This window comes from Protopterus annectens, chromosome 5.part0 (assembly GCF_019279795.1).
Source record: "Protopterus annectens isolate FY-2018-M chromosome 5.part0, PAN1.0, whole genome shotgun sequence".
NCBI classification, from domain to species: Eukaryota; Metazoa; Chordata; order Ceratodontiformes; family Protopteridae; genus Protopterus; species Protopterus annectens.
Genome location: NC_056735.1, coordinates 1,484,381,287 through 1,484,395,560, shown reverse-complemented (window position 1 = coordinate 1,484,395,560; position 14,274 = coordinate 1,484,381,287). Strand labels below are relative to the sequence as shown.

The window sequence follows — 14,274 nt, the reverse complement described above, 5'->3', positions numbered from 1 at the left end:
GGGTTCTGGTGGCCAGTTGAGAGAAGTAGCCTGTCAGATAGGCTTGTTTTTTGGGAATTAGAAATGCCATCTGGTATGCTGTGTCCAGGCTTGCTCCCAGAATAAAATTGTTTTTGACTGGGGACTAGTTTGGATTTACTTTCCCTGATAGTGTTCCCCAGTGAGGTTATAAGGTCCTTTAAAAATGTCAGGTGCTGTAACAGCTTTTCCTGACTGTCTGCCTTAATCAGGTAGTCGTCCAAGTAAGGGTAAATTTGAATATTTCTTTGTCTGCAAAAAGCAATGGCTGGAGCCAGGCATTTTGTGAAAACTCTGGGAGCAGTGGATAAGCCAAAGGGAAGTGCAGAGAACTGATAATGCATAGATCCCTGCCCTGAAACGTACATCTTTTCTGCAAGAATCTCTGATTGAGATATGCAGATAGGCCTCTTTGAGGTCTAGAGTGGGTAACCAGGCATCTTTGGACAGCATAGGGAGAAGCTGCTGCAGTGTGAGCATTCTGAATTTTGGTACCACCAGGAAGGTGTTTAGAATAGATAGATCTGAGATTGGGCGCCAGGTGCCCTCTCTTCTGGGTACCAGAAAAAGTCTGGAATAGCAACCTTGGTCTATCTGATCTGCAAGAACAGGCTGAATTGCACTCATGGAGAGCAGGGAATTAACTTGGTTTTGTGCCTCTGCTCACTGGTTTGGAGGAAGATCTGGGAGTCCCTTTGGGGGTGGCAACATGTGGAAATAAAATTTGTACCCCTGGGACACTATGTTGAGGACCCATCGATTGCTGAGCTGGTGGAGGCCCTGTTTTTTGCATGGGAGGCAAGTTTTCCTCCTAGGGGCACGAGCAGATGGGCAGAGGTGAGAGGAGGAGTTAGAATTCATTGTGAATTCTTTCCATAAGGGGGTGGCCTAGCACTCCCTGCTTTAGAAGTGGCAGTATCCATTGCTTAGATCTCTGTATACCCTGAGACTGCTGTCTGGGGGGTCTGTTTCCGCTTGGTCTAGTCTGAGGTAGCCTTGAGGGGGCTGGAAAGGACCAATGCCTACTGAATCTTGGAGGATGAACTTGCAAAAAGTCTTTAACTGATTGCACAGACTTAGCTTTTTCTTCCATCTTTTTTAAAACCTCTTCTGCTTTGGTGCCAAATAGATTGTCTTTGTTCAGTGGTGCGTCCAATAATTTTGATTTGACATGATCTGGCAAAGTCTGTTCCTTAAGCCAAACATGCCTTCTAAGTAGAGAACCTGTGACTGCTGCCATGCAGGATGCTTCTAGGGCGTCAAACTTACATTGCAGGGTATGCTTACTAATTTGGCTTGCAGAATGCATAAGTTCCTGTAAATCTTCCTTTTCTGCACAGTCAGGGAAGGTAGATAATTTTTGTTTAATGAGTTCCATGGTATGCTGCTGGTATTTCAGCATGTGGAACGGACAATTTAATGCTCTAATGGCAAGAGCTGCAGAGGTATATACTTTTTTACTCCATCTGTCTAAGGCTCGAGAATCCCTGTTCCAGGGGGTGGGATTCTTAGCTGTGATTGTTTTTATTCCTTTAGGCCCTTGGGAGATGACCTCTGGGTCAGCAGTAGGATTCTTGAAAAGAAATTTGTGAGAGTCAGGGACTCTGTAATACCTGTCAGTAGGAGGTAAAGTATCAGGAGTTAGACTGGATTCCATAAAGACATCATCCACAACATCCAGAACAGGAGGGATAACTAAGGGTCTGTGCTGTGATAAATCTAAAAATTCCTTGAGTCTCTTTTTGGACTGAGGATAATCCTGGCATTCTCAATGGAAGTGCTATATCAAAGTATGTAGGGTTTCACCAAAAGAAAAATCCTCTGGAGGACAGGCAGAAGGAATGGATTTCTCTGCATCTGAATCTCATAAGCAAACAAGGGCATGTCTTCATAATCAGAAACCTCAGTCATTGGACTCTTGGTTAGAAAAAGCTGCTGGGAACAAGTCTCTTTTTCTTTTAGCAGGGGAAGGCCGGCTTCCCCTAATCAGCATGATAAGGTCTTCCGCCATTTTAAGCATCTGTGATTGTGGTATGGAAGCAGGCCCGTGAGTTTGGGTCGTTGGTTTTTCAGGCGTAGCTAGTACTCTGGGCCTTAAAAACTCGGTAGTTTTAGAAAGAACTGAAGACGCGAAAGTCGTCGTCGGTTTGTGCTGAATATTGGTAGCGTGAAAAACTTCCTCAGAAGCTGGTGCCTGCACAGCAGCTCCGTTCCCATCCAAGGTAGAGACATCTGCAGGTTCCGTAGTCAAAGAAGAGTCTTGCGGTATAATGGACTCTGAACGGGTCTCGGTAGCAGCCTTCGAATCCATCGATGTGGGCATCAGGGGCTGCGAAGGTGCCTCACTGAGTACTGGCGAACTGGCAACTAGCTTAACGGATGCATCGTCTGTGGTTTTGGACCTGTGCGGTCTGTCTCTGTCTTTATCCTTATGGTTTTTTTTGGAAGATTGGTAGTTGAATGGATTACCGAAGCCATTTTGGAATTGAGGGATCAAGAGTGAAAATATTTAGCTACAATAAGGGCCCAATGAAGAATAGTTCGGGCATTGAACAAAGCACAAAACCGGCAGCGAGGGATGTCATGGTCTGGGCCTAAACAGGTGATGCAGTAAGAATAGAAATCTCGGTGTGGTATTTGCTTTCCACAGGTGAGACAATTGTTAACTTTTTCTGTCATCGGTTAGAGCAAGAAAAAAGGATCCTCAATGGGGTACTTAGCTTTAGAAGACTTCAACTTCAATTTTGGAAATGAAAACTCAGGCAGCGGCCGAGTGGCACTCGTGCAAACTGCTTCTGCTTCGGGCTCCTCGGCAAGAAAGACTGATGTAATGGCATCTGCTGCCTGTTTTTATATCACTGACAATCGGACGTCAGTCCTGGAGTGACAGCAACCGACGCAGAAATACTAAGCCTCTGGTATTCGGGCCGACTCAGGGCTACCCCTGACAGGATAACCCAAGTGTGATGACTGCAATGGTGAAACACAAAGAACATCCGTAATTACTATAGGAAATTCTGTAGGAAATTTAAAAACAAATATAATATAATATAATATATTATAATATAATACACTATACTGGTGCCATTCCAGTGGCAAAGAAATAGGGAATTCTCTCATAGCATCTTTTATCCAGTTTCAGCTACTGATGGGCAGCCATCCTAGTGGGGGTGTCACATGAGGGTTGACTTGTCTAAGGTGAGGGGCTGGGAAAAATAGACTGTCACTGCAATGTGTCAACTCCAGAGGTCTGGCTATCTCCTTACCTCCTGATGGAGCAAACAGGCAAACAACTGACAACTTGCAGTCTTTTAGAGTGTGATGTCAATGAATGACAAACAAAAAAAAATAGCTTAAAACAGGACTCCAAAGCTCATTCAGAACCATTTCAAACAAGCTGAAAACCAAGCATATGATAATAGGATAAATGAAATGTGAAATGAAAATACGCATTTAACATGTTCTGGCTAATTTATGTGCAAACTTCCATATATAATGTCACCGCTGTGCTCACTTTAAATGAATTGACATATTTGTACAGGGAAAAGCGTATGCAACTGCTTGCTTGATTTGCAATTTATTAAGCTAGAGGCTTCACAAACTTCTGATCTTTACAAATATACTTCTCAGCTGTCAAGATTTTCACAAAATGTCCAGATTTTTGCTTCATATTTTTATCTGTTCCTCAAAATTTGTAGTTATCTGGCAAATCACTGATGATTTGGGATTAATGTCACTAAATGAAGATGCATGCTGACAGAAATCCTGTTATTCTAGCAATTTTCTCTATGTTTATAAAAGCAATATTGAAAATGTGTCAATATTGAAAATGTGTCCCTATTTTGGGGCCTTTGTCCCTATATTATGTCCGGCTATGCCTAGATTTATTGCACTAAGAAAATGAGAGGTATGAAGGAACATAAGGAGTTGAGTGTGTTTTTAAAGCACACAAGGCATACACAGTGTTTCTGCTGCTGCACTGTCCAAGCGCAATGAGGAACTTTGCATTAAAATCTAAAAATCTGGTTGTTTTGGTGGGCTGGAACTCAGTTACCGAAAAGAACTGCTGCAGTTTTTGAATACATCTAAGGAGATGTGTCTTTGCAATGAATTAACACAGTCTTAATATACAACTCACAGGCCTTCCATCGCCCCAATCCCACATGCACACATGGATAAACAGCTCTAGGCAATCAGAGGAATGGATGTTTGCTATCAGCTGTATAAATAATGGCTATGCACTGAGGAATGGTGATATGTTATTTAGGGACACAGTAGAAGTTTGACCTATGGTAACCTCATGGGAGATACAAACCAACAAGGATGTGCCCAAGGGCAAAATGCTAAAATGAAGACATAAATACTCCATCACTCAGGATCACTGCTTTCCTGACTGCATGTCTATTTATACAATGGTTTTCAAGATAGTGAAAAGCAAGGTAGTATTTATCTAAGATAGGCATGATAACATCTAGAGTCTATATTTACCATGCATGTACAAAGATAAATGCACTCCGAATCTTGGATCTGTACTTGTGTATAATGCATGCATTCAAATTCAAGTGACAAAACTCGAAGCATGCAATCGCTGGGATACATTGTGCATAAATTTATCAACAGTGCTTCAACTGCATAAAAAGTTAACAGACTCCAAAGTAATGCTGCAGTTCAGTTAAAAAAAAAGTCTGAAGCAAAGGACAGGGTCGAAGGCCCTATACATGGAACTAGAATTAAAATAAAATTAAAAATAAAATCTACTGACTAAAGGTAAATTCTACCAAATATATATATATATATATATATATATATGTGTGTGTGTGTGAGATATATATATATATATATATATATATATATATATATATATATATATATATATATATAGGGGCATTGTTTAGAAACAACCAGGAGGTACTGCTGAAACACAGAGGATTTCTTTTCAAGTACTAATACATCCAGTGTAACTTGCAAAATATATATATATTTTTTTAATTTCATTATACCAACTAAAGGTGACAGAGCACTGGGGATTTGCAACCCATGTGCTATTGTTGAATTAATACAAACCGCTGCAGACTCACAAGTTTAGATCCACCCTCAGGAAAGTGAACTAGTGTTGAAGTTTTCTGTCAGACTATGCTGGATATAAAGCTACTGCTCCAATGTTAATGGATCTTTCAACTCAAGGTTTAAGCTCAGCACAGCCACGTTAAGGCGATTATGTATTTGGCGCGAATATTCCGATAGCAAATCACTCTTCATTGCAGACGGAGTGCGTTTCTTCATTTTTTTCACCCAGTTTTGTCTCTTACTGCTAAGAACATGAACTCCTGGCATAAATTTGTTGGAAGAGTTATATGCTACCCACAGAATCCCTCTTCTCCATCGCCTCAGAGAACACCTACATTAATAAAAGCAATTAAAAACTATCTTGGTATTAACTAACATAGTTTCTGGCACCTCAGATCATCCATCGCTCTTCTCTATCTGTGAAGACAGAATACCAGTATACAAGTACAAAATACTAATACGCATTGGTCACAGCATAAATTAATGCATATTTAGAAAACATACACGGAAGCTGCAGGTATAAACAAGAATTGTAACACAAAGAAATACACAACAGGCACTGGTATAAGGCAAATTACAGAAGTAAATACAGCCATCAACATTGCTGTTACAGACAAGATAATCAAAATTAAGGTAAAAGAAACTCTATTTGGACAGGCCATAGCAATACAAGCTAGGAGTCATTAGGACTGTAAAAATTCTATTTTGGTTCCTGATGATCTTGCAGTTTTGATTTACATTTTTTTTAATGACACTTTGCTAAAGTTAAAATTGGACAACAAGTACACTGGTCATTTGTGGAACTCTTACAAAAGATGCTCATCGTATAGTGCGAGCTGTCCTCACAGTAAGTAAATGGGTGCATTTGTCTTTTACATTAACAGTATCAAGAAACGCGATTCAAAAGCATCAGTCTTCCAAATCAGGATTATAGGAAACAATATGTTCTTCTAAAAATAAATGACACATCAAGGTGAAGTCTTCTGAAATACGGCTGAGACACATCTCTGTGTGACTATGGACGATATTCATATTCACTTGCACAAATGCAATAGGGTCATTCCTAATTCTTATGAACGAGCACAACAAAGGAGAGGTTCAGAGAAGCCATTTACACTAATGCAAAAGGCCTTAAAATAATGAGATGCAAATGACGAATGTTATAAAAGTGTGCATGCTAATGAAGCAGTTTTGCAATTCATAGTCTGACATCTACTCAGTACATTCATCCGTTAAAAGTAATGCTTCACCTTTGATATTGGACTTGCAATCTGCAAACTTATCCGCAGCCATCCTTTCAGTAGCTTGTCCAAGTATGCGCAAGCACTTCACTGACACACAAATGAATTATTTCCAACACCCTTCATTAGTTTGTCTTAAGTATGCACAAGCACTAAAATGACACAAATTATTTTGCCCAGCATCACTTCAGCAGTCTGATCATATATGCACAAGCACTTCCCTGACACACAAATGAATTATTTCCCTAAGCTACCACTAAGGCAGTATGTCCAGGTATGCACAAGCACCAAAATGAAATATTCACCCAAGCAACCCCTTCAGTAAAATGTCCAGTTATGCCCAAGCACCAAAATGAAACACTTCCCCAAGTGACCCCTTGTGGTCATCACACAAACCTCTTCATAGTGCTTTTACTACACAGTTGTACAGATACAGCAAACTGTGGCTCATACTCCATGCATATGTACAACTGAAACATGCCAATGCTATGACTGAGATTAACTGAGCATGTACAAATGGAACAGACCCACACTTATTAAATATACACAACTGGAGCATTCCTATGATATGACCAAACATTTATTTATTTATTTTATTTTACATTTGTTGACCAGGAGAGACCGACTGGATGCACTTCCATTTTCAGCAGCGGCCCAGGGAGAAAAGCTCCACAAATCAATTACAAGCAATTATCAGGAGTATAAAAGCAGCACTCATATTTACATAGACAGTACATAAGCAAGAAGATTTAACATTAGATACATAGAATAAAAAGCATTTTTTTATGGTTTTATACAGTAAGAATGAGACAGCACATAAGTACAAAGACAAACCGAATAAAACTACATACACGAGAAAAGTTTGCATCTTTTGCAATTTTATACAGTTAGTGTGAGTACAAGTTTGACAGAGTCAGGATTATTGGAGTAAGTAAAACAACAGAGTGAGTGGTAAGACATATACACTAAGTATAAAAGCAAATGTAAAGAAGGAGAAAAACGATACAAATGTAGAAAACCTTACCTAGCAGGGTTTTAGTGCTAAATATATATATAGATACAGTCTGAAAGGCCAGGTTTAAAAGTGACACTGTGAGGAAGCTAGAAATTAAAAAGCCGCATTTCCTCTTAGTTCACTGATTATGTACAACGGGTACATTTTATGACCTACAACCATTGAATACATGTATGTGTACCATCCCCATGACGTAATTTTCACTGTTTATGTACCACTGAAGCAGTCCTATGAAAGAGATAAAAAAGAAGTCTTCACTAGACTGACTTCTGGTTCTGAGATTTTAAATGCAAGTAAATACAATTTAAGCATCTGGAAAATTGCCAGTTTGGATGTGTGTTATGGTAACACTGTAGGCTCTCTTACCTGGGTGAGCTAAACATAATTTGAATACATGGAAGCAGTGACTAGAAGATATCCCACACAATGACTAGTTAACACCTTTACGAATGATGATGTAACGTTTAATTAACAGGTATCCCATGATGTTTTGAGGATGAGAAGGCATATAACTTAAACATTACACTAATATTCAGGAAGTTGTAATATTGGAAGAACTTTGCTAAACTTAAATTAACTGATAATGATACATATCCCTTCCGCATTTTACATCTGTTTCTACTCATGCCTTATAAATTGATTCATTTTCATGACTGCACTTCTTCAATAAACTACTTGAATGGTCTTTAATTTCTGCAAACTGTAATGTCTCAGAGAATGCCAAAAAATATTTACAGTTTGTTTTGCAATCTTTTTGGATTTGTTTATAACTAACAAATAACATTAATATCCACTGTGCTGTAACACTGTCATAAACATTGTGCTTTACATATTAATGAGTTCTTCTGAAAATTGCTATTTTGTCTGCTTTCTCGGTTTTGAAAGGCAGATAAACAAAACAAAATGCACTTACCTAATATGTTACGCACTAAGCTGAGATGCTTTTCAGGAGCTGAATAATAAATTCTCAATCCACTTCTCAAACTGATCTTTTTGAGTATTAGTCCCACTAAACATACTAATATGCATTCCATGTTTGAGGCCAGTTTATACAAGTCCTTAATAATAAGCACTGTAGCATATGAAGACAACGATGCAAATGATGGTGGCCATGCTTCCAACTGTATTTTCAGATCATATGCTGATATCTTTAGATCTTAGAAGCAGGTTAACCCACTAAAGATTTAGCAATCCCTTCTGTAACCTGATTTATACTTTAAGAACTGTTTGAAGGAAAGGATAGAAAATTAGAAAGATTGTATACGGTAGGAAGGTATTGTTGTTCCAGGCTGGAGAAGTGGGATATGTTCTGAAGGGATTTAAAGCAGGAGACACAGCAACATAGTTAGGGTGCACATGAATGAGACTTACTCTCTGTGTATGGTAGGGGCTTTGGAGGAAGTTGAGGCAGAGAGCCTGTGGTGTAATGGACTAAGATCTTGATATACAGAACGGTCACAATCAGATAGCAAGGTTAATGCAAAAGGAACTGGAGTCCAAAAGGGAAGCTTTGCAGACAGTATTTCTGGGAAACTCCTCAAGAAGACAACTTAGATTAGACAGGGCAGTTTGTAGGTTGTCGATTCCTGATATACAAGCATTCATGGACAATCTAATCTACATTCACACTGCCTTCATACCCAGGAAGCATGCTTAGATGGACTGCAGGAAAAATATTTAGAGATTTATAAATTATGAGGATTTTTGAGATGGACGTCAATACAAACTGATAACTCACTGGCCCCAGTTAATATGAAAGTGTTACATAATGTCCAAGAAAGCTCTTCCAAAGTCAAAGACTCTAGGCACAGATGGCTGTTTCTTGAACTGTTACAGGAGAAAGGAGAGAGGATTATATATAAGCTGATACCGGTACTAAATGACCATGAAGATCCGTTCATTATGAAAAGAGACTAGTTATAGTGATGCTAAAAGAAAGAGTGATTAAAGTTGGAGCTTTATAGGTAAAATTTCAGTGCTGAACCTGGATTATAAAATATTGATGTCTATACTGGCTGACAGGCTGAAGTCAGCACTACCTCTATTGATACATCCTGAGCAATGTGGGATTATACTCAAAGGATAAACCTTCAAATAAGCAGAAAGTCTGAAATTCCCCCTGCTGGTGGGTAGTATGGATGCTGAGAAAGCTTTTGATACAGTGAGTTGGATTACCTTTCTGAGGTATTGTGTTTAGTTTTTCACAGATATTCATGGTCCTTTTAAAGAAAATATATTTTGGTGCAACTGCTTGAGAAAACACTGACTTCTTTTCCAGATTTGAACCCCGTGGAGGAACTAGACAAGGGTGTCCACTCTCCCCGCATTTTACTCTTTACTTAGAACACCGACAGTGGTCCTAACAAAAGTCAATACTAAAGGATTTAGAGTAGATGTTGAAAATGTTAAAACAGTTTTGTACATGGATGACTTGCCAGCATATTTGCAGATCACAAAAAGGATAGACAAATGCCATGCCATCTGCAGATTTTAGAAGATCTTAGTGTGGTGATCAGGAACTTGGCAGATAAACGACTGAGAACTAGAAGATTCTAGCTGCTCCTTTGTAACTACCAGCAGCCTTAAGATGGGAAAGGAGAGTACAAGAGAAGATCAATATCAAGCTAGAGGCTCATAAAATTAGAAGGGGTGCATGTTATACACAACCAACTAAATCAAGGTCAAAACTTTATACCTAATATGGGAATGAACAGACAACCAGTGCAGACTACAGAGAACCAGTGCAGTGCAGTGCGGTGGTAATGAAGGAACACCCAATAAGTAAGACAGAGATACTCTCAATGTGATTTGAGTTCTTACTTTCAGGAATAGCTGATATAAGATGATGAAATCATGCCTCAGGTGTCTACCCTAATGTAAAAATATCTGCAATTCTTTCTTCTATCTGGGTAATCAGTCTCCTCCACCTCTTCAAGGTTTTTACTACAATTTCTAGTTCTGGTTATGTTAATGGCTCATTCCATTCTTTTCACTATCATACACTTTCAATTGTTACTTCCAGTAAAATATCCACCCATTAAATATGCCCACAGTTACCATCCCATTCACAGTGTTCTATAATTGGTACCTATTTTAGCATAAGGTTAAACTACTGCCTTCCAACAGACAAATCATAGTCTTCTACTCACATTACCCTCTACCTAGCATAAAACATTACCATCCCTTTTAACTTGCAGACCCTCCATTCAAAATGGAAACCCTCACTAACTCACTCCAGCTGAACCTCCCCTAACTTTTTATCAAGCTACCAGCTATAGTCCTTGAACTACCATTATGCAATAACACATAAATCAACTGCAGGGTACTGAACTTATCACACACCATTCATTCTTTACCTTCTCCTTACCCCAGCAATTTCACTCAGTTAACTTGCCCCTTAATTAATGGAGGCAATAGAAAAAACAAAATAGAGTAATAAGAAGTCTTTCTTAAAACTTACTCCCCAAGTGATGGTCACAGAAGACACATTGGACTCGCATCATTTCCCCGACTACAAACCTATCCAATGAATATCCAGATAAGGAACAGGGCTGGAAAACTATTATTACTCAAAAGAATTCTCCATGTAAAAATCAAGGCAAAGGAACCCCACTGAATACATCTGACCCCAAATGGCTTATTATCTCCACTCTTTTAATTGAGATCATTCCACCCTCACGTAGCAGCAAGTAAATACAGCACAGAACATTCAGACTTTTAGAGCTTCTTGGGGTCTGGTAAATGGATTTTGACTCAGACTTAATGACTGCCTGTCCCTCAGCTGCACGTATTACAAATCCAGCCTTGATCAGACATAGGTTCATACGTAAGTACTAGGCTATCGGCCCAAGGGCCTATACAAGCCTAGCCAAATGGGTTCCCTGGCTTTCGCCACCCAAGAAAATTATTTTCCTGTGCCCCTGTTAAGCACAGCCACAGCAGTGATTCCCAGGGTGAATTTCCCATTACCCATCCAATTATCAAGATTTCTCTTAAAGAGGGCTAATGAGGAACTTTGCTTGACATGATAGGCAGCCTATTCCAGAGCAGAAGAAGTCTCTGAGACAGGAATCTATCCCTCCAGCATGTTCTGTTTATTGTGGTGACAAGGTTTAGGTTCCTGGAGCGTGTGGCGTGGAGAGATTGGGATTTCTTTAAGTGTAGCATGTCCATCAGGTCTGGGTTAGACATGACTTTGTACGTTGGACAGTAGTCACTTCGGAGTAGGCGATATGAGACAGAGTAGAGCTGGGGTTTATTGAGATGGTCGGCATATGGCATCTGATTGAGGCCAGTAATCCTCTTAGTGAGGTATTTCTGTGGCCTTTCCAGCTGTTGCAGATGTCTTGTGAGGTACATGCCAAATGGACAGTTGTACTCTATGATGGGTCTAATAAGGGATGAGTAGAGAGGAACGATGATCTCTCTTTTTCTGGAGAAGAACCTCTTTGTGAATAGGTGTGCCACATAGAAGGATTTCCTGACTACTGTGGAGGCGTGATTATCAAAGGAGGGACAGACTACTATCCACCTGTGTCCCAAGGTCTCTTATCACACTTTGGGTGTTTAGTAGGCTACTGCCTATGTGGTAGTTCATGGGTATGCTATTTTTCCCAAAGGTGATGACAATGCACTTCTTGGCATTGAGCTTTAGGCCATGACTTTGACACCAAGCATCAGTCTTAGTGAAGCCTCCTTGTAGAATGTCCACATCCTTAGGTAAATCGATTATGGTTCCCAGTTTGCAGTCATCTGCAAATTTCATTAGCCAGAGACCAGCTGTATTTGCCTGGACATCAGAAAAGTAGATACTGAACAGGAAAGACCCAGGACCAAACCCTGTGGTACTCCGCTTGTCACTCGTTTGAAGTTGGATTTGGAGTCGGCTACTTTCACTGTGTGGGTTGTGTTAGTGAGCCATTTGGCCACCCATTTTGTGACATAGGGATTTATGCCTAGTCCAGTGAGTTTATCTATAATACCAGACTGGGGGATGGTGTCAAAAGCCTTGGCGAGGTCAAGATAGGCAGTGTGTACCACCTTACCCTCGTCTACGACTCTAGTGACTACTTCGAAGAAGTCAATCAGGTTTAGGAGGCATGATCTACCCTTTACAAACCCAAACTGAGTGGGGTCCTGAGTTTGGAGGTTACCTATGTCTTTGTTTATAAGCTCTCTGATGATGCATTCCATGGCCTTGCAGACCAGGGTCATCAGGCTAATGGGGCGGTAGTTCCCAGGGTCTGTGGTGGCACCCCCTTTGTGGAGTGGGATAACTGTCGATGTGTCCCACTCCTTAGGCAAATATGGTGGGGGGGGGGAGAAAGATGTCAATTAACAACTAATATATTCTTGTATTCCACATTACTTTCCTGGTCAGTGCTGTTATCTGTACCTTACAAGTATTACTACAGTACCCTATAGCCTTAGTTTGCACAGTGATATGGCTGTCGTCATCATTATACATGATCTGTAGCTCGTGCATAACGCAGCCTGGGATGTTGTCCGGTCCCATAGATGCTGTGTTCTTGGTGTTGGAGAATGCGGTCTTCACCTGTGCAGCCATGATTTCAGGGGGGAGGGGGTGAAGTTAGTACGGATCCTGTCTGCCAGGATATTGGCAATATCAGTTGGTTCGGTAAATGTAGTGCCATTGTGCTGTTCTGAAACTGGTTTTCTCCCTCCCACAAGTTACCTCCCAACTCCCCCTTTCATATGAAAGTTTAAAAAACTCATTAATTAGCTACTGCAAGCCATGTCTTCCCTCAAAAATGTAATCATTCAAGGGGTCTTTAACTTTAAAGCCGGGGTCCCTAAAGATAGCTTTAATAAATTACCAGCAGACATTGGCCACAATTAAACTGATAAATGAGACAACCAATTTTAAATTATGGAACTCATCTACTAGACCTGATTACTACCAATATCCAAATCAACATTTCCACTATTTCCACTCTCACCAAAACATGCATAACCATGAGGGGATCCTAAGATGAAATATGGTACTTTATAAAGGCAGCGTTTCTAAGGTCTCTATATAAGGACGTGACAAAAGCCGACATCTGATTTGTTAGCTTAAATACACCTTCAAGAATTACTCCAAAGACTGCCTGTGACCACCACAGATTTATAGGTTGCGGTTTCCTGCAGTCAAGATTTATTATGGGCACACATAGAACACAGACTCTAAAAAAAAAATAGTTTGAAAACACTGACCTCAACTCAGTAATCTAATAACACCATAAATACTCCCAGAGAATCAGATTGTTTGATACTCCACAACACTGGAACAAGAACCGAGTTAAATTTCTTCTCCCGCAAACTTTCAAATATTGTAACAGTGAAGTTCAAAGCCCTGTTATCTATCAATTCTAGAATTTACATTTAATTCAAGACTCAGAAGCTCTCTTAGCATTTCACTATTTACAGCTTCACAGGCCAAAGAGTTTTCCTTACAGTGTTACACAATATTGTACAAGTTAAGGTATGCTAACGTATGACCGTCAATATTTCTTGCAAGCTGGAATAAATTTGGTAATTCCTCTCTGTACCTGTTTCAATAACTGAAGTTCAATTTTGGACTACCCACCAAAACTAGAGTTGTACTAGTAGATGGTTTAGGCTAACAAATTAGCTGATTAGGATCTGAGGCTTCTTGGACAAGACTGACCTCATTTCAGTATACTTATTTGCTAGAATACAGGCAAGACATAAGTAAAACAGGACTAGTCCTAAAACTGACCTCTTCATAAACAGGGCTAAACTGGAATCCAGTTCAAATGACAACCCTGAATAATGACCCCTTGCCTGTGTCCTAACCATTTTTAACTCGCTGGGTAATGTAGACATCTATATTATTAAATTTCATATTTATATGATGACTATGTTAAATAGCATGTTAAAGGCCTTTGCAATATATAAATATACTAGAAT

The 14,274-nt window shown here is 39.7% G+C and overlaps 1 protein-coding gene across 1 annotated transcript in view; it reads right to left on the bottom strand.

Moving 5' to 3' along the window:
• TMEM135 (transmembrane protein 135) overlaps positions 1–14,274 on the bottom strand; it is a 2,670,197-nt gene that overhangs the window by 485,448 nt on the left and 2,170,475 nt on the right. The window lies entirely within an intron of this gene.